Raw genomic sequence first — 20,605 nt, forward strand, 5'->3', positions numbered from 1 at the left:
GCGGTAGCCGGTCTCCAAGATGAGGAGCACAGCGCCTACAAGCTCTCACGTGGAAAGCTCGTAAAGGACGCTCAAGTCAGCTTCAGTACCACTGCACTCCTCCAAGGGCACAGTTTGATCTAATGTTGCAGCCTTACCTCTGGTCCAGTCTAAATAGGTCCACCAGGGTCTTCTCTGCCTAGATAGGTCCACTAGGGTCTTCTCTGCCTCGGTAGGTGCACTAGGGTCCTCTCTGCCTAGATAGGTCCACCAGGGTCTTCTCTGCCTAGATAGGTCCACCAGGGTATTTTCTGCCTAGATAGGTCCACCAGGGTATTTTCTGCCTAGATAGGTCCACCAGGGTCTTCTCTGCCTAGATAGGTCCACCAGGGTCTTCTCTGCCTAGATAGGTTCACCAGAGTCTTATCTACCTAGATAGGTCCACTAGGGTCTTCTCTGCCTCAGTAGGTGCACTAGGGTCCTCTCTGCCTAGATAGGTCCACCAGGGTCTTCTCTGCCTAGGTAGGTCCACTAGGGTATTTTCTGCCTAGATAGGTCCACCAGGGTCTTCACTGCCTAGATAAGTCTACCAGGGTCTTCTCTGCCTTGATAGTTCCAGTAGGATCTTCTCTGCCTCAATAGGTCCACCAGGGTCTTCTCTGCCTAGATAGGTCCACCAGGGTCTTCTCTGCCTAGATAGCTATACCAGAGTCTTCTCTGCCTAGATAGGTCCACCAGGGTATTTTCTGCCTAGATGGGTCCACCAGGGTCTTCTCCGCTGTTATCGTTATTGTATCAAGTCATCAGATTACTGGTCTCTTCTTCACCTTATTCTTTTTATTCATCCGTTTATAATGCACTTCTCTAGTGATTGCTCTTTTCGTATGATGAGTCCAAAGTAGCAAGTCCAGGGTCTTCTCCACCTAGATAGGTCCACCAGGGTCTTCCACCAACACAGCAACAGTAAAATGTGTAGCTGTGAACATCATGGTTTGGTCCTGGTTTTCAGTATGCAGCACTGGCAAATGTCATATAATTGACAATAACATTCTTGGTAAAAATCTGCTACAATCTACCAGTATGATGAAGATGAAACGATGGAGGACATTTCAGGAAGACAATGATCCAAAACACACAGCCAAGGAGACTCTCAACTGGTTTCAAAGAAAGAAAATAAATCTGCTAGAATGGCCGAGCCGATCACCGGAGCTGAGTCCAATATACAATGTCTGGAAGGAACTAAAGCTCAGAGTTCATAGAAGTAGCCGGGACCTGCAGGATGTGAAGAGTGTGTGTGGAAGAATGGACCAAATCGCACCTGAGCAATGCAGGTGACTAGTGTCTCCATACAGGAGGCATCTGGAAGCTTCATCACCAACAAAGGCTTTTGTATGAAGTATTAAATAAATTTCAGCATGCGTGCTCAACACGTTTTCCCTGTGTCATTTCTCATTATTACAGATCAGTTAATTTATGGACATCTATGGTTTGATTTCTTTTCCTGTGTGGATTGGATGGGTTGTTACCGACATCTGGTGAGAATTTCATGTGAATAGCAGCTTTAGAAATATATTTACTTAGAAAAATGGTGACGTGTTCAATATTTCACCGGCTGTAAATTGAAGAGCCCTGGTGTCAGGATGCAGCTTTGTCTGACTCCCTGCTCTACTTTGAACCATGCCGTGTCGCCGCGGGCAGGAGATCCAAAATCTCAGGCACTTTGCTTGAACTATAAGGCACTGCGCTGACTCCGACACCATCTTAGTGAAGAGTTCAGGAAATACTGCGCGAGCGCCAGACATAAATGAAACGGAAGTAGGAAGGCCAGGTCAGCATACGGGGCGGATGAAGAATGCAAGACCCGACCCACGTTGTCCCACCCTGGTGCTCACGCCAATCAAATGAGCAGCGCATTTCTGGGACTTGGATTAAAGATTTTGCAGCAATCAAGCATGCAATCAGTCAACTATAGGTATGATTGCATTCATCTTCCTAGTGCCAGTGTGGCACTGGCGATACTTTATATAGCAAAATTCTGATGGTTGGTTTCCTTTAAGTGCAGAACATGTGTATGGGGAATTTTTTATAGCTTCTCATTCATTCAGTAGCTAAATTTGGAGCCTTTTTTTGGGCAGGAAAGCCATGAGAATTAACAATAATAAAAAAACAGTACCATCTTTAGGTGCTCAAATGAATTCAGAGGTTATTATTAGTATATGTATTATTAATATTTATTTATAGACCACCATTGATTCCATGGTGCTGTACATAAGAAGGGGTTATACAAGTTACAATAGACAAACTGGTACAGAAGGGAGAGGGCCTTGCCCTTGCGGGCTTACATTCTACAGGATGATGGGGAGGAGACAGTAGGTGTGGTGGTGATGAGGTGGCAGCTCCGGTGGTGGTGAGGCGGCAGCTGCAGTGGTGGTGAGGTGGCAGCTCCGGTGGTGGTGAGGCGGCAGCTGCAGTGGTGGTGAGGTGGCAGCTCCGGTGGTTGTGAGCTGTCAGCTCTGGTGGTGGTGAGGCGACAACTCTGGTGGTGGTGAGGCGGCAGCTCCGGGGGTTGTGAGGTGGCAGCTCTGGTGGTGGTGAGATGGCAGCTCTGGTGGTGGTGAGGCGGCAGCATTGGTGGTTATGAGGTGGCAGCTCTGTTGATGGTAAGGTGGCAGCTCTGGCCATGGTGATGAGGCAGCTCCGGTGGTGGTGAGGTGGCAGCTCTGGTGGTAATGAAGTGGCAGCTCCGGTGGTGGTGAAGCAGCAGCTCAGGTGGTGGTGAGGTGGCAGATCCTGTGGTAATAAGGCAGCAGCTGCGGTGGTGTTGAGGTAACAGCTCTGGTGATGGTGAGGTGGCAGCTCTGGTGGTGGTGAAGCGGCAGCTCTGGTGGTTGTGAGGCGGCAGCTCCGGTGGTGGTGAGGCAGCAGCTCTGGTGGTGGTGAGACGGCAGCTCTGGCAGTGCTGAGGCGGCAGATCTGGAGGTGGTGAGGCAGCAGCTCTGGCGGTGGTGAGGCGGCAGCTCTGGCGGTGGTGAGGCGGCAGCTCCAGTGGTTGTGAGGTAGTAGCTCCGGTGGAGGTGAGACAGCAGCTCCGGTGGCGGTGGTGACCCCGACAGTTATTAGAGACTGTAGGCATTTTTTAACAGATGGGTTTTCAAGTTCCATTTGAAGCTTGCAACTGTACCAGACAATCTGATGTGTTGAGGCACAGAAATCCAGAGGACAGGAGATACTCGGGAGACGTCTTGGAGGCAGTTGGGTGAGGAACAGATAAGTGTAGAGGGGAGAAGGAGATCTTGGGAGGACCGGAGATTACGTGTTGGAGTATATTGGGAGACTAGTTTGAAGATATATGGAGGCAGATTGTGGATGGCTTTGTAGGTCAGTGTTAGTTTGAATTAGATACGGTGAAGGATTGGAACCTCGTGGAGGGATTTGCATAGGAGAGAAGCAGAGAGGTAGCGAGGAGAAATGTGGATTAGTTGGACAGCAGAATCAAGGATGGACTGGAGAGGTGCAAGAGAATTAGAAGGGAGACCACAGAGGAGGATGTTGCAGTAATCGAGGCGGGAGATTATGAGGGCATGTACCTCGTACTAGCATTTTCATAGATTGGGAGTTGAGGAAAAGACGGATTCTGAGAATATTTTTCTTGGACTTTGGAGTTGGAGATGTGGCGCCCCTGACCTGGTCAGGCACCACTGAGTACTGCATCCATGCTGGGTACAGTACTGTCAGGTAGTCCTAAAGGCTGGAATAGAGTGTGTACGCACAGACACATAGTGACCAGGTCTCCCACACCTTGAGAGGGGACCCTTGGGCAGACCCAAGAGGGGGTTGCCTCCACATCTCATCAAGGGGTGCAGTGGAGGGGCTGGAAGCTAAGGTTGCAGAGGCTGTCAGGAAAGTCAGGGAGAACGGTTACCAGTCAGTCAGAAAGACGCTGAGGGAGTCAGTCGGTTGAGTATGGGGACTCTGGTGACTAGGCACGCACGGGGAACAGGTCCCTAGAGTAGATGTCCATTTATTGATCTGCTAAACCTGCCGGTGAGGGTAACTACAAGTCCCACACCAACCAACTAGAGTCCGAGCCTCAGCAGCAACGAGGGGGCCCATAAGAGGGATCGAGCCTGGAGCCATCTCACTTGGTCCACGCTGCTGGCAAACGGGCCAAAAAGGGGAGAAAAGGCAGTAGCGACTTCCCTGGATGAATCCCACGGTACTTCAAGTCGGGGGTTATCCGAAACAAGAAGTGCTAGGAAGGCAAGCTAACGGTTACCCTTAGACCGGCCTAAAGGATACCTGATTTTACCTGGTTTATCTCAGTATCGCCCGGGTACCTCACAAAACCATCCAAAAGTGAGTAAAGAACAGTTGAAAGACTTTCCAGACTGAGCCTGAGTTATTCTGGGACCTGTTGTTCTACACACCTGAGCCCCTGGGGCCAGCCTCACTCATGGGAGGACACACCATCTGACTGCAGACTTCACCAGCCCCAGACGCTCGTTAAATCTGCAGTGGTGGTCACCCAAATCCCTGACTGCAAACCGTGAGTGGCGTCACGACTCATATATAAATAAACCTGACATACCTGTTGCCAGAGATACCAAAGTGAAGACCCTGTGGCGTCTCTGAAGGTGGAGTGATGTCCCTGAGGCGACTACTGTAGGTGGGCTACACAGAGACAGCAGGAGGTGGTGAGAGATTGGATGTATGATATGAACGAGAAGGCTATCACACTAGGTACGAGGAAGTACCAAGCGAACAGCGAAAGGGAAGGCAAACCCTGTGTCTCGGGAAAGGGGAGAAGGTGACCCTTCACCAATCCTATTGCTGGTCTCTGTGGTCCCTCACCACCCTAGATAGGTTCCACACCTATGCGTTGAGCTGGATACCAGACCCTAGGTATCCCTAGTGCTGGACCCTAAATAGAGAACGGATGGGATGAGCTTTCATCAATCCCACTAAACACTAAGGCCAGAATCACACTTGCTAGTGCCTCGCGTGTATCTCATGCAAGTCTCTCATTGAATCACCCGGCATGGATTCACACTCTCAGGACAGGAGCATCTCAGCTGCATAGACATACATGCAACTGACCCGCTCTTGTCAGGAGAGTGCGAGTCTGTGCCGGGTGATGCAATGAGAGACTCGCGCGAGTTACACGCGAGGCACTAGCAAGTGTGACTCTGGCCTAAAGAAGACACAAGGAGGACACACAGGGGGAAAATGCATGAACTACTTATCCTCAGATGACTCAGGTAGAAGTTCAGCAAAGTTACAGCAACGATACCACAGATGAGTACAAGCCACCTGCTTGCAACCAGAGCTTGAATGAACTGAATAACAACACCAGCACCAGTTCAGGAAAGATGAGCGTATTTAAACCTTAGTGGAAATCCAGATGATTAGCAGCTGAAGGGAAAAGAAGCTCCGCAGGGTCCTAAAGGGAAAAGGATGAAAACCCAGCAGAGGAGCTACCAGTACAGCTGGAACAATAGAAAGTCAGGGAGCATTTTGCGCAGCCAAACGCTGTGACCTTCTATAGCCAGACACTAAAGTACGGTCTGTCACCAGTGACAAAGGCAGAGTATGTACTGGGGAGAGCGTGGTGTTATTTATAGTGATAGATAGATCAGGTAGGGAATATAGGTGAGATGGGGAAGATTATTCAAAGCATATTTGAACCAGTTTTTGATGTGAATTTTTGAGCAGAATTCTCTCCAAAATCCATGTAATATTACAGCCGCTCCATGTCAACATTTACTTTGTATTTTAAAAAGTTCATGTGTCGTAATCTGTGTCTGAATCTTAGTCGTAAAAACCGGAATTTGTGATAAAATTGGGGTGCGACGTCACCCGCCAGCATTTTTGTTTCAGCGTCTTACACAATAGAGTTTAGCCCTAAACCCCGGGCCCGGTCTTTGTGTTCTCTCCAGAGTAAATCTGATGTATATAACAAATACGACTTAAGGCTTAAGAGGGAACCTGCGAGGAATTCCTTTCCGAAGACGACAACACTTACTTAGCTGGGGCACTGCCAAATCATAGCAGTGATCTCAGCTGGAAAAGATGGTAATTACACTGACCTGAGCCCAATGCATACTAAGGGGTTTAGCAGAGCACAAGAGACGCACATGTATAATGGCTTTTCTGAATAGATCAAAGCACGGAAAATGCAGCAATAGCCGGAGCCCAGAGCTTCCTAATTAAAGGAAATTTCATCTGCCTAATTGTTCACCACTGGAATATTCAGCGCACACTTGAATGTCATCATGAGCTTAAATCTGCATATTAAAAGAGCTATTCTACTACTTAGCAGAACGGTTAAATGAAATAATTGGAATTTGTGCTCCAATTCAGGCGTCGGGGAACAAAAGTGCTTAGAATTCCACAATATGGTTCACTTTGCCGGGTGGTTGGCGCTATACTTTCGTTTGCCGCGTCCTGACGACTTCTTAGACCTAATATTAATGTGGCAATTATTCATTGTTTTAAAAGATTTCGAAAAATAAAATAAATAACAAGAAATGTCTCCAACCGAGTGGGTTAACAAATGTGAACGTTGCCACGCAAAAATGGGCACAACGATATGTCCTTTCGAAGCGCCTTTTCGAATCCCTCCAGACCAGAAGGACGCGGCAAGGGTCAGGGATCGGTGGCCTCTAATCACCAAAGATTGGAAACAGGGCTTCGTGATTCAAGTATCCACTTGGGTTACCACCAGTGGAAGTGAGAACCCAGCTAAGTCCTGTAGGAGAAGAGTGGTGTTTTTGGGGTGGAGTGGAAACTGATAGCTGCACACCACCCACACCCACAAGCCAATTTGGAGAGAAACCGTAAGGGAACTGCACCTCCAAAAAAATTCTGATGAGAGAAAAATGATATATGGTGACAACAATCAACATAGGGGTGTCTACATGACTTCTTTAAAGGAGTTGTCCACTACTAGGACACTAGGACAACCCCATCTGATTCTACATTTTTCCTCCAGCTAAAATCATAAAGCCTATACTCACCTATTGTACCGGTGCCATTCCAGCGGTGTCCAGCATCGTGGAACTGGGGCTCATGTGCAGCCGGTCGCTGCTCGAGTCCGGACCTTCAGGGGTGGTGGCTCGAGGGTCTCCGGACCCGGGGGTGTGGCGGACATGACGAATAAAAGGAGGTAGGGCGTATATGTACGGGCTGTGTCGTATTAAGTTTGTGACGCCACCCATGGTGTGTGGTGAGTTAAGACACCACCGCTGCTGTGACGGGGCACCCAGGGGAGATGTTGTGCAGCAAGTTGTTAACCCCTCCGTGGGCAGGGATGGTGGCTGGTGTACTCACTGTTAGAAACAAACACACAAGTCTCTGGTAAACCAAGGTGATGGTGGCCGGTGCCACGGCCGGTTGTATTCAGGGTCTCCCACCCGGCTGGTGGTCTCTATCTCTGTCCTCTGCACTGTTTTAAGTAGAAAATGACGTCCTAGTGTGAAACGTAGGAGTCCACTCCTGGCTGGATGTGGCCTTAGGAGCCGTGCCCGCAGACGCTGGCCTGTGGGATCTATGGGCCTTGGTGGTGACCTCCTATCCCTAATCGGTGGGTTGTTGTCTTCTATGAGGGACTTTGGGTGGGACAGGACCTATAGTCCTGGCCTCAATCAGTTAATTAACAAGTCCAGTCGTTTCTGGTTTCCGGCTTCAGGGTCCGAGTACCCCCCTTGTGCTACGGTTTCCGGGTCGGTTCCCCTGGTCTGTACCGGCGGGCCACTACCCTGTTCCCGTCCACCTCGGTTCTACCGAGCCGTATTCCAGTCTCCTGGTGGTGGAGACCACCATCTGCCACCTAGCCAAAAGTACAAGGGCCCCTACCCTGGTACCGTTCAACTTGACCTCCTGTGCTGGAGCCGCACCCAGCCCCAGCACACCTCCTCTCAACTTAAACTCTAACAGGAATCAGCTTGTTTTCCCACCCTGGGCTGTCTAAACCCCTGGGCGGGCGTGCACCAACCACCTGGTCACGCCCACTGGTGTGTCTATCTTTTCCTAAGGGGGGGTTACTAGGGTTTCAGGTCGGCTGTGTGTCACCTAAGTGCGGGAAGATGTCATGGAGGGGCCTATCTGTGACTACCTGGATTTTCCAGGGTGTCACACTCACATGACATCACAGCCCCATGTGAGACCCGGCTCCATGATCCAGGACACCACTTGAATGGCACCGGTACAGTAGGCGAGTATAGGCTTTATTACCATCAGCCTCTGTCTCCCCATCTTCGGACGAAACAAGCAATCAACAGGAAGTGAGCTGTACTCACTTCCTTTTGTTTGTTTGTGTGGTCTGAAGGTGGAGAGACAGAAGCCAACTCTGATTGGACTGAGGGCTTGCGTTGCTGAGGTCATGTGGGGTTGTGACATCACGGGAGCCCTGTATCCAATCAGTGTTGGATTCTGTCTCCCCGCCCTCAGACAAAACGAGCAATTAACAGGAAGTGAGCACTGTGGCTGTGCTCACTTCCTGTTGATTATTTGTTTGGTCCGAAGGTGGGGAGACAGAAGCCGACTCTGATGGGACTCAGGGCTCTTGGTGTCAGGGCTCATAGTGGGGTTGTGACATCATACGAGCCCCGCTTCCAATCAGCGTCGGCTTCTGTCTCTCCGCTTTGGGACCAAGCAAGTTCATCAACAGGAAGTGAGTGAAGCCGCAGATAGATAGATAGAGGGATAGATAGATAGATAGAGGGATAGATAGAGGGATAGATAGATAGATAGAGGGATAGATAGATAGATAGATAGATAGATACAGGGATAGATAGATAGATAGATACAGGGATAGATAGAGGGATAGATATGAATAGAGGGATAGATAGATAGATAGATAGATAGAGGGATAGATAGATAGTGATAGATAGATAGACAGACGGGCCTTTATATTCAGTGATCAGTTTTATGATCTTTACAAGGGGGTGTGGCTCACAGGATTCCTCAGGGGCGTGTCTTTAGGTTTCTCTGCATAATTAACCTGTTAGACACACCTTCTTGTACACGTGACACCCCTGCGGCTTCAGGCTCCACAGGGTACTGCATCTCACCCAAGGTGCAGTATTCATCTCGAATACGGAGGAAGTCATCACCGGTAAACAACCACCACAACACATCTAACACATAACACAGGAGCTCTGTCAGTGGGACTGGGCTAGGGTAGGTGTTGGGGGTAGCCATCATGAGGTTGACCACTAGTTCAGCAACCCAGGAGGCGGGGCACCTGGAGGGGAAGTGAGGATCCATCTCACACAACAATTAGTTAGCTCCAGGCGCAGCAAGCGCCAGGTAGCACTCAGGAAGAGACAACAGTGAGAAGTGACAAGGACAGACAGGGGCCATGGTCCAGAGCTGGAGGCTCGACCTGGGTTCTTAGGAAAAAGGGGGATCCCAGGGTTTGCGGGGAGTGCAGCAGGCACTCGTGACCCGTTCCACAGCCCAGGAGCTGGGGTGGAGGGAAGGCCACTGGAAAGGACACACAAAAGGAAACCCTAGCCCCGGCCTCTGAACTATCCGGGATCGGCTGGAGCCCATCACGGCGGAACACGGCACTCCAAGGGCGTTGTGGCATCAGTGAGTAAAGAACTTGAACTGCACCCTCTGTGTTGTCCCATCATTGCCGGCGCTCTCATCATCGCGCCCCTGCGCCATCGGCGACTACCACCACCATCATCCTCCCTGAGGCCTAGCTCTACCGGAGGAGAGCTGCAACACCCAAGCTGTGTCACTATCTGCCTCAGAAGAGAGAGACTTCCTGCAGTGGTGTCTGATAACTAGCCGCACACCACAGGTGGCGTCACGAATAACTACTCCCATCATCCCCATCCCCATCTTTATTGACACCGCCGGGGTCACGGAACCAGGCCAGGCCGCTGTGACAACCCAATCCAACACCGGCCTGTTGACAAGCAACCCCACAGACCCTGTGGGCGTGTCATACAGACCACAGAAATTAGCACTGAATAAAACGACCTATATCTCTGGAACCACATGGAAGATTAAAGAAAAAGAAAAAAAAGATAACTGTAAAGAGCACTTTACACGCAACGATATCGGTATCGATATCGCTAGCGAGCGTACCCGCACCCGTCGTTTGTGCGCCACTGGCAAATCGTCTCCTTCTAAGGGGGCGGTTCGTTCGGCGTCACAGCGGCGTCACTAAGCGGCCGCCCAATAGAAGCGGAGGGGCGGAGATGAGCGGGCCGAACATCCCGCCCACCTCCTTCCTTCCTCATTGCCGGCGACCGCAGGTAAGGTGATGTTTCTTGTTCCTGCGGTGTCACACATAGCAATGTATGCTGCCGCAGGAACGACCAACAACCTGCAACAGCAACGATATTTGGGATTAGAACTACGTGTCAACGATCAACGATAAGGTAAGTAATTTTGATCGTTAACGGTCGTTCGTAGCTGTCACACGCTACAACGTCGCTAACAAGGCCGGATGTGCGTCACGAATTTCGTGACCCCGACGACATCTTGTTAGCAATGTCGCAGCGTGTGAAGCCCCCTTAAGACTCAGGGGTACTTTGCACGTTGCGACATCGCTACTGCAATATCGTCGGGGTCAAATCGAAAGTGACGCACATCCGGCGCCAGTAACGATGTCGCAACGTGTAAAGCCTAGATGCGCTGATAAACGATCGCAAAAGCGTCATAAATCGACGATCGGTGTAGCGTCGGTCATTTCCATAATTTCGGAAAGACCGATGTTACGATGTTGTTCCTCGTTCCTGCGGCAGCACACATCGCTGTGTGTGAAGGCGCAGGAGCGAGGAACATCTCCTACCTGCGTCCCGCCGCCAATGCGGAAGGAGGTGGGCGGGATGTTTACGTCCCGCTCATCTCCGCCACTCCGCTTCTATTGGCCGCCTGCCGTGTGACGTCGCTATGACGCCGCACGACCCGCCCCCTTAGGAAGGTGGCGGGTCGCCGGCCAGAGCGACGTTGCAGGGCAGGTAAGTGCGTGTGAAGCTGCCGTAGCGATAATGTTCGCTACGGCAGCTATCACCATGATGTTGCATGTGCGACGGGGGTGGGTACTATCGCGCTCGGCATCGGTAGCATCGGCTAGCGATGTCACAGTGTGCAAAGTACCCCTCAGTGGTGCAGCAGGAATAAAATAAGAACCAAAATGCGTCACATTCATCTGATAACAGGTCCTCTTTCAGCAGGTAAAAAGGAAATTATGTCAGAAGAATTTATTGGTTATCCACTGCATAGGTGATCTAATTACTCGGACCCCCAGTGATCTAACAGGGAGTCCATGATCTTTTACACTGATCTCTGATGCTGTCAGATCACATAATTAAATAGACATTGTATCAGTTTAGAAAAGGACTGTTTTAAGAAGAACAGCGCCACTCTTGTCTTCAGGCTGTGTCTGGTACTGCAGATCTTGGAAACCCTTTCTAATCTCAATAAACTTCTTTTCTTAATTGCCTTGTATTAGCTACGTACATTACACGTTCCCCGTCTGAAAACCATCACAAACCAGCGGAGCGTTTGGAGGTTCCAGTCGCTTTAACACCCAAGAGCACTCGCCGCTAAATACATTGGAGACGGGCCGGGAGATGTTTCGTACCCAATTTTTTTTTTTTAAACTCTATTAAACTCAGCGTTTCCCTAAATCAAGGGCAGAAATTACAGCAGCAGCGGCAGCGACGGCGGCAGGATGGAAGAAGCAAATTCGTGCTCATAAAAAAAAGCTTTGGGTTTTCACATCTGTGAACGTTTTTTGAAGTCGCATTAGTACAAATGTGAAACAGCGTTCCCCTAATTGAGGATATATGTCATTTACCCGCAACAATGTTCTATAAACAGGCAAACCGCGGCAAAGAAAGCCCAGCTGGGGCCATAGTCTGAGGCTCAGGAATCCATTATAATCCTTCCTTATAATTATATATCTATTGCAAGTTGTCTCATGAACTCAATCCCTTATTAAAGAGTTTCTGCTCTTGTTATATTTTTCACCTATTCCTCTGATTAATCCTTTTAATTTTTATTTTTTTAAATGCACCATTTGATTTCAGAGATATGGACTTTTTTATTTAGTGTTAATTTTTATGGTCTGTACCTAGGGGGTGTGGCTCATGGAGTAATCATACAGACACGCCCCTGAGGATCCTGTGAGCCACGCCTCCCCTAGTAAAGACCATAAATATTAGCACTAAATAAAAATATCCATATCTCTGGAACTCTATGGTGGATTTTTTTAAAAAATGGCATACGAAGGGAAGCAGAATGAAATAGCAATAAAAAATGTCCACCAGATGGCTGGTGATCAGTCACCATCTGGCATCTCTAATCCCAAGTGATCACCTCTCAAGAAGAAGCATCTAAGTATATATTCTTTCTGCAGTGGCCACTAGAGGACAAATATAGTATTACATTCCAGATATTGAGATACATAATAGTTGATTACTATTATTATTTTATTATTATTATAGCGCCACTGATTCCATGGCGCTTTACATGTGAAAAGGGTATGCATAATAAAAACAAAAACAATAATCATGAACAATACAAGGCACAGACTGGTACTGAAGGTGAGAGCCTTCATCCAGACCATGGATGAGGATATAGGAGGAGAAAGGACACTGCCCACGAGGGCTCACAGTCTACAGGGGATGGGTGAGGATACAGGGAAAGAGAGGACCCTGCCCGCAAGGGCTCACAGTCTACAGAGCATGGATGAGGATATAGGAGGAGAAAGGACACTGCCACCGAGGGCTCACAGTCTACAGGGGATAGGTGAGGATACAGGAGGAGAAAGGACCCTGCCCACGAGGGCTCACAGTCTACAGGGGATGGGTGAGGATACAGAAGGAGAGAGGAACCTGCCCGCGAGGGCTTACAGTCTACAGGGGATGGGTGAGGATACAGGGGAAGAGAGGACCCTGCCCGCGAGGGCTCACAGCCTACAGGGGATGGGCGAGGATACAGGAGGAAAGAGAAATCTGCCTCCAAGGGCTCACAGTCTACAGGGGATAGGTGAGGATACAGGAAAAGAGAGAGGAACTGCCGGCGAGGGCTCGCAGTCTACAGGGGATGGGTGAGGATACAGGAGGAGAGAGAGGAACCTGCCCTCGAGGGCTCACAGTCTCAGGGTAGGTGATGATACAGGAGGAGAGAGGACCCTGCCCCAAGAGCTCACAATCTACAAGGTTGGGTGAGGATACAGGGGGAGAGAGAGGAACCTGCCAGCAAGGGCTCACAGTCTATAGGGTGAGTGAGGATACAGGAGGAGAGAGAATCCTGCCCGTGAGGGCTCAAAGTCTACAGGGGATGGGTGAGGATACAGGAGGAGAGAGAACAATGTCTGCGAGGGCTCACAGTCTACAGGGGATGGGTGAGGATACAGGGGGAGAGAAGACCCTGCCCTGAGGGTTCACAGTCTACAGGGGATGGGTGAGGATACAAGAGGACAAAGAAGAACCTGCCCGCGAGGGCTCACAGTCTACAGAGTAGGTGACGATACAGTAGGGCATACATGGAAAGCCTGGGTTCTTATTTTAGTACCCCACTATGACTTGTGGAGAAGGTATCATGGGGTGCGATAGGATAACTGGGGACTGGGGTTGCTAAACTGGCCCTCAGGCTAGGAGAGCCCTAGCTGTTCCTAATCCCAGGGATAAGTCTGATGGTGAAGATGTCTGAGCCGCCTTCCTTGATATGCTCCTGTACAGCCCTGATCTAATACCCCCTCTCCCTTACCCCAGGTGAGGGCCGGGACAGGAGTGGTAGAACCCACAGATAAACAAGAGAAACCAAAACTTGATCACACAGAGGTATTAGGCAACAAGTGATAAGGAGGAAAATATGAGCAGGGAGGAAACAACTCCACCACAGCTCCACACACATAGCAATACAATCAGCAGCAGGACTAGGACACAACAGCACATGGACCAATGTAGCTAAAGCTATACTTGGAATGGGAAGACAGGCTCCTTCATTTTAAAAAGGTGAGCAGTGACTGTGATTGGACTCCTACAACATGTCCTACAAGAGGTAACCAACAGGCTAGCAGACAATAAAGGGGGCTTTACACGCAATGACATTGTTAACGAGATGTCGTTGGGGTCACGAAATTTGTGACGCACATCCGGCCTCGTTAGCGACGTCGTTGCGTGTGAAACGTACGAACAACCGCTAACGATCAAAAATACTCACCTAATCATTGATCGTTGACACGTCGTTCAAATCCCAAATATCGTTGCTGGTGCAGGACGCAGGTTGTTCGTCGTTCCTGAGGCAGCACACATCGCCACGTGTGACACCCCAGGAACGATGAACAACACCGTACCTGCATCCTCCAGCAACGAGGTGGGCGTGTCTTTCCTTCGGCTGCTCTCCGCCCCTCCGCTTCTACTGGACGCCTGCCGTGTAACGTCGCTGTGACGCCGCCCGAACCGCCCCCTTAGAAAAGAGGCTGTTCGCCGGCCACAGCGACGTCGCTAGGAAGGTAAGTATGTGTGATGGGTACTAGCGATTTTGTATGCCACGGGCAATGATTTGCCAGTGACGCACAAATGACGGGGGCGGGTTCGAACGCTAGCGATGTCGCAGGGTGTAAAGCGCCCTTAACTCCTGCAAGTCCGATCACTAATGAGCACACAGCTGGTTGACGCCCGAGCCTGTCTGTGAAACTCAGAAGCACCAAAGGAGGCATAGTGTGGAGTGTCAGATTCTGCAGTGTGAACAACGTTAGGTGCCGCCATGACACTCGACGACTTTAGAGCCAAACACTGTGTGACAGAAGTAGTTATCCAGGATAAGAAAACCGTGACAGCTTTCTTCCAAGAACAGTGCCACCCCAGTCTACAGGTTGTGTGTGGAATTGCAGGTCTGCATCATTCACTATAATGGAGCTGAGCGGCAATAACAGACGCGCTATGATTGGCTGCCGTTAGTTGTGAAAAATCCTTCATAAATTCTTTATCAATACTGATACATGGTGAACAAGAATATTCCACAAGTTCTATAAGTAACTATTTACTTGCCAGAAAGGTAAAGGACACAGGGAATTGGGGTATGATGACACGTGTGGGTTGTGGTTTTGGTAGGAAGCAAATATACATGTGGTTTTGCTCTGTTTTTTTTTCCTTAATAAGGCCGATAGGAAAACTTCCTAGCAGTACTTCTCTATAAAACGATGGCATGTCATGGTTTTTTTTATACAAGTTGCTGGAGGCAAAGCACATTTTTTTTTACCATGCCCTATTTTTCACACTTCTTTAACCCTTCCTAACATATGACATAATGGTACATCATATATCGGCTCCCTGACTTGGATGCAGGCTCAGGATCTGAGCCCGCATCTTTGTCAGCAGAAGATGGTTTTGTTATTATTTACCTCACTCACTTATACAGCACCATTAATTCCACAGGGCTTTTGTAGCACCGGTTTCCCTGCATCGATCGCCCCCCCCCACTCCCTGCAGGGACACCAACTTACTGCCGCAACCAGCTCACACCATGGTGCCTGGCTTCCCTGCGGTTCTCCAAGTGGGTGCCCCCTGCTGTCTCCTTCCGGGGTCTGTGCGATCCACATAGGTCTTCCGGGAGTGCGCTTAGGGCATGCGAGTGCATCGCTGCCCTTATCTTTCCTGGAAGTGACTTTCAGCCTATCGCTAAGAGGTTCTGTGCACTTAAGGCACTCTCCCACTAGGAGAGGTGCCTGATCAACGTTGTTAGTTAGTGGTTTGTTCCCTAGCCAGCTAGTAGTCTGGTCCTCTTGTCCACTGTGCATCCCTGTGTCAGTGTACAGTGTCCTTTTCCTGTTTCCTGGCCCCATCGGTACCCCAGTGTCCATCTTCCCTGGCCATGCTGTCACACTCAGCTGCCTAAGTGGTTGCTGCTATACTAATGACTCTGTCCATCCATCTGGGCCATACTATCAGTCACAGCTGTCCTGGCTACACCTGCTACACTATTGGCTCTGTCCGTCCTTCCTGGCCGTGCTATCTGCTTCAGCCTTCCTGGTGGTCCCTGTCTACACTAGAGACTATGACTGTTTGTACCCGTGTTTGTCCTTGCCCTGGGGATCAGCTATCACAGTCCCGGTCACTGCCCTGGAAGTCGCACCTGTTGTCTGCCTCACTTAGTCAAGGTTCCCTCCCCTTAGTCCAGACCCCCTGTTGTCTAGTAGGTCCTCTCCTGCTCGTCACCTTACCATCTCCAGCGGCAAGCATATGTATTTTTGGTATCTCCAGAATTGTACTGACTCGGAGCAGCATATTGCCAGGTCATTTTTATCGAAATGTAACACTCTAGAAACAGAACCCAAAAAATAATTGCGAAAATTGTGCTTTCCAGTACATCACATGATAAAATGAATGGTGTCACTAAAAAATACAACTTGTTAAAAAAAGAACAAGACCTCATATAGATATTTTGACTTAACAAATGGGGAAAGTGGAGAAAAAAAATGAAAGCGCAGGTCGGGAAGGGCTGACTAGACCGGGATCAAAAACTGGCACGGTTTGGGCAGCTTGAGTCACCAATCCGGTTTTGTTCATAAAGAGAAATTAAAATCCATAAAACATCTCTGGATAGAAAACATATTCCCCCCCACATAAAACATATGGGATTTATTATAACTGGGGAAGAGAAAAGGAGAGCAGACACTTCAAGCTACACTGAAGTAAGATCTCTTGGTGTGGACAGGTAATTGGTATTGAGCAGATGTACGAGTCCAGACATGAAAACTGAGATCTGTGTATCCAGAGCTTGGAAAGTGTCCTGTCATGTCTGACGTCAGCTCTGCTGAATTTCCAAAGATTGTCCCTGACATTTGGGCATCGGTGGTCAGTGATGAATATTGGGGTTTGTATCGATCTGATATTTATAGGAGGTATGTTTACAGCATAGCAACCACGAGAGGAAGAACATGCATATTTTTTCAGAATTGTGTAGCCTAAGCATCAGTCATAAAAAGTAATATCAACCAGCTGGATGATGCTATCCATGCCATGTTTCATATATATAGAAAGATAAAATCATGATAAGAAACATGAACACTATATCGTCTACCTGGATCCTCCAGGGGTGAAGATATCTTAGAAGTTGGGGGTCTCCTAATAATCTAGAGACTGAAGCCGCATCCCTTGACCAGCCCTGTTATGAGTCACCAGAAGGGAGGTATGTGGGTGTAACTTGTGTTAATAAAAGCAAATCCCCAAATATACTCCTTGTTCAATGCCCAGAAGATATATTGCTGTGTAGGATTGTTCCATGTTTCATTAGTGTTCTTCCTCCAAAAATCTGAGCCATTTCTGTGACCCAGGTTTAGTCATTTTCTTTCATTATTTCTTTTTATTTTATGTATTTGTATATGCTATATTGTTTTGTTCCGTTTGTAACATCTTTTGTATATTTTTATTAACACTGCCTACTTTTCGGATTGAATACCTAAAACTTAATAGTTTTGTTTGTTTTGCTCTATAAAACGCTTCCCTGAAGCCATACGCTATCTGTAACAGGTGTCCAATCGGCCTGTATAAACGATTGGTGGTAGCAGCTAGTAGTTCCTTTTGTTATTGTGGTGTTGCTAGTGACCATACTGAGGAATAAATATTTCATGCTTTCAAATCGGTTGTACAGTCATATGAAAAAGTTTGGGCACCCCTATTAATGTTAACCTTTTTTCTTTATAACAATTTGGGTTTTTGCAACAGCTATTTCAGTTTCATATATCTAATAACTGATGGACTGAGTAATATTTCTGGATTGAAATGAGGTTTATTGTACTAACAGAAAATGTGCAATCCGCATTTGAACAAAATTTGACTGGTGCAAAAGTATGGGCACCCTTATCAATTTCTTGATTTGAACACTCCTAACTACTTTTTACTGACTTACTAAAGCACTAAATTGGTTTTGTAACCTCATTGAGCTTTGAGCTTCATAGGCAGGTGTATCCAATCATGAGAAAAGGTATTTAAGGTGGCCACTTGCAAGTTGTTCTCCTATTTGAATCTCCTATGAAGAGTGGCATCATGGGCTCCTCAAAACAACTCTCAAATGATCTGAAAACAAAGATTATTCAACATAGTTGTTCAGGGGAAGGATACAAAAAGTTGTCTCAGAGATTTAAACTGTCAGTTTCCACTGTGAGGAACATAGTAAGGAAATGGAAGAACACAGGTACAGTTCTTGTTAAGCCCAGAAGTGGCAGGCCAAGAAAATTATCAGGCAGAGAAGAAGAATGGTGAGAACAGTCAAGGACAATCCACAGACCACCTCCAAAGACCTGCAGCTTCATCTTGCTGCAGATGGTGTCACTGTGCATCGGTCAACAATACAGCGCACTTTGCACAAGGAGAAGCTGTATGGGAGAGTGATGCGAAAGAAGCCGTTTCTGCAAGCACGCCACAAACAGAGTCGCCTGAGGTATGCAAAAGCACATTTGGACAAGCCAGTTACATTTTGGAAGAAGGTCCTGTGGACTGATGAAACAAAGATTGAGTTGTTTGGTCATACAAAAAGGTGTTATGCATGGAGGCAAAAAAACACGGCATTCCAAGAAAAGCACTTGCTACCCACAGTAAAATTTGGTGGAGGTTCCATCATGCTTTGGGGCTGTGTGGCCAATGCCGGCACCGGGGATCTTGTTAAAGTTGAGGGTCGCATGGATTCAACTCAGTATCAGCAGATTCTTGACAATAATGTGCAAGAATCAGTGACAAAGTTGACGTTACGCAGGGGATGGATATTTCAGCAAGACGATGATCCAAAACACCGCTCCAAATCTACTCAGGCATTCATGCAGAGGAACAATTACAATGTTCTGGAATGGCCATCCCAGTCCCCAGACCTGAATATCATTGAACATCTGTGGGATGATGTGAAGCGGCTGTCCATGCTCGGCAACCATCACACTTAACTGAACTGGAATTGTTTTGTAAACAGGAATGGTCAAATATACCTTCATCCAGGATCCAGGAACTCATTAAAAGCTACAGGAAGCGACTAGAGGCTGTGATTTTTGCAAAAGGAGGATCTACAAAATATTAATATCACTTTTATGTTGAGATGCCCATACTTTTGCACCGGTCAAATTTTGTTTAAATGCGGATTGCACATTTTCTGTTAGTGCAATAAACCTCATTTCAATCCAGAAATATTACTGAGTCCATCAGTTATTAGATATATGAAACTGAAATAGCAAAAACCCGAATTGTTATAAAGAAAAAAGGTTAACATTAATAGGGGTGCCCAAACTTTTTCATATGACTGTATATATACTATACCCTCACTGTGAGCTCCCCAGTAATTGGCCTAATCATGGAAACAGCCACAGCATCATCCATTAATCATCGTACAGTTGCATACTTATCCTGATGATTGGGGTCAGCAGAATGCTGTTCGTGACAAATTGGTGGCAGTAGTGGGATCTGTGTCTGTCTAGAATACAATTTCTAGAATAGCAAACATTTAATTAATATATCGTTGAGCGGGAAATACACTTTATTCCTGAGTTACATGCTGTATTATACTTCAGAGCTGCACTCTTTAGCAAGGGAAAAATAATTTAATAATGAAAGTGCAGCTTTAGCACAAACCACATAAAATAAAGTGGCTAGGAACATAAAATAGCTTTCTTTATCACTGGCAAATGCTTGGCTAGATAAACGTAGAATTAAATAGAACCAATAAAATTCTGTCCCGAATTATTTATCTTATCCATCTGAATTTAGTAAAAAAAAAAAAAAAAGACAGTCAAGAATAGTGATGAGTGAGCACTAGTATGCTCGGGTGCTCAGTACTTGTAATAAGGGGTTAATGACAGGTCACAGCTGCCACTAAGCCATGGATTACTAATGGAAAAAAACTCTTTGAATAAGAAGGTGTGTCCAAACTTTTGGTCTGTACTGTACATACACTCAGCTTTATATATTATATATATAAAAAGTTTGGACACACCTTCTCATCTCTAGAACAACTATTAAGAGGAGACTTTGTGCAGCAGCCTTCATGGTAAAATAGCTGCTAGGAAACCACTGCTAAGGACAGGCAACAAGAAGAAGAGACTTGTTTGGGCTAAAGAACACAAGGAATGGACATTAGACCAGTGGAAATCTGTGCTTTGGTCTGAGGAGTCCAAAATTGAGATCTTTGGATCCAACCACCGTGTCTTTGTAGAAAAGGTGAACGGATGGACTCTACATGGCTGGTTCCCACCGTGAAGCATGGAGGAGGAGGTGGGATGGTGTGGGGGGGCTTTGCTGGTGACACTGTTGGGGATTTATTCAAAATTGAAGGCATACAGAACCAGCATGGCTACCACAGCATCTTGTAGCGGCGTGCTATTCCATCCGGTTTGCGTTTAGTTGGACCATCATTTATTTTTCAACAGGACAATGACCCCAAACACACCTCCAGGCTGTGTAAGGGCTATGTGACTAAGAAGGAGAGTGATGGGGGGCTACGCCAGATGACCTGGTCTCCACAGTCACCAGACCTGAACCCAATCGAGATGGTTTGGGGTGAGCTGGACCCCAGAGTGAAGGCAAAAGGGCCAACAAGTGCTAAGCATCTCTGGGAACGCCTTTAAGACTGTTGGAAAACCATTTCCGGTGACTACCTCTTGAAGCTCATCAAC

This window comes from Anomaloglossus baeobatrachus, chromosome 2 (genome assembly GCF_048569485.1).
Source record: "Anomaloglossus baeobatrachus isolate aAnoBae1 chromosome 2, aAnoBae1.hap1, whole genome shotgun sequence".
NCBI classification, from domain to species: domain Eukaryota; kingdom Metazoa; phylum Chordata; class Amphibia; order Anura; family Aromobatidae; genus Anomaloglossus; species Anomaloglossus baeobatrachus.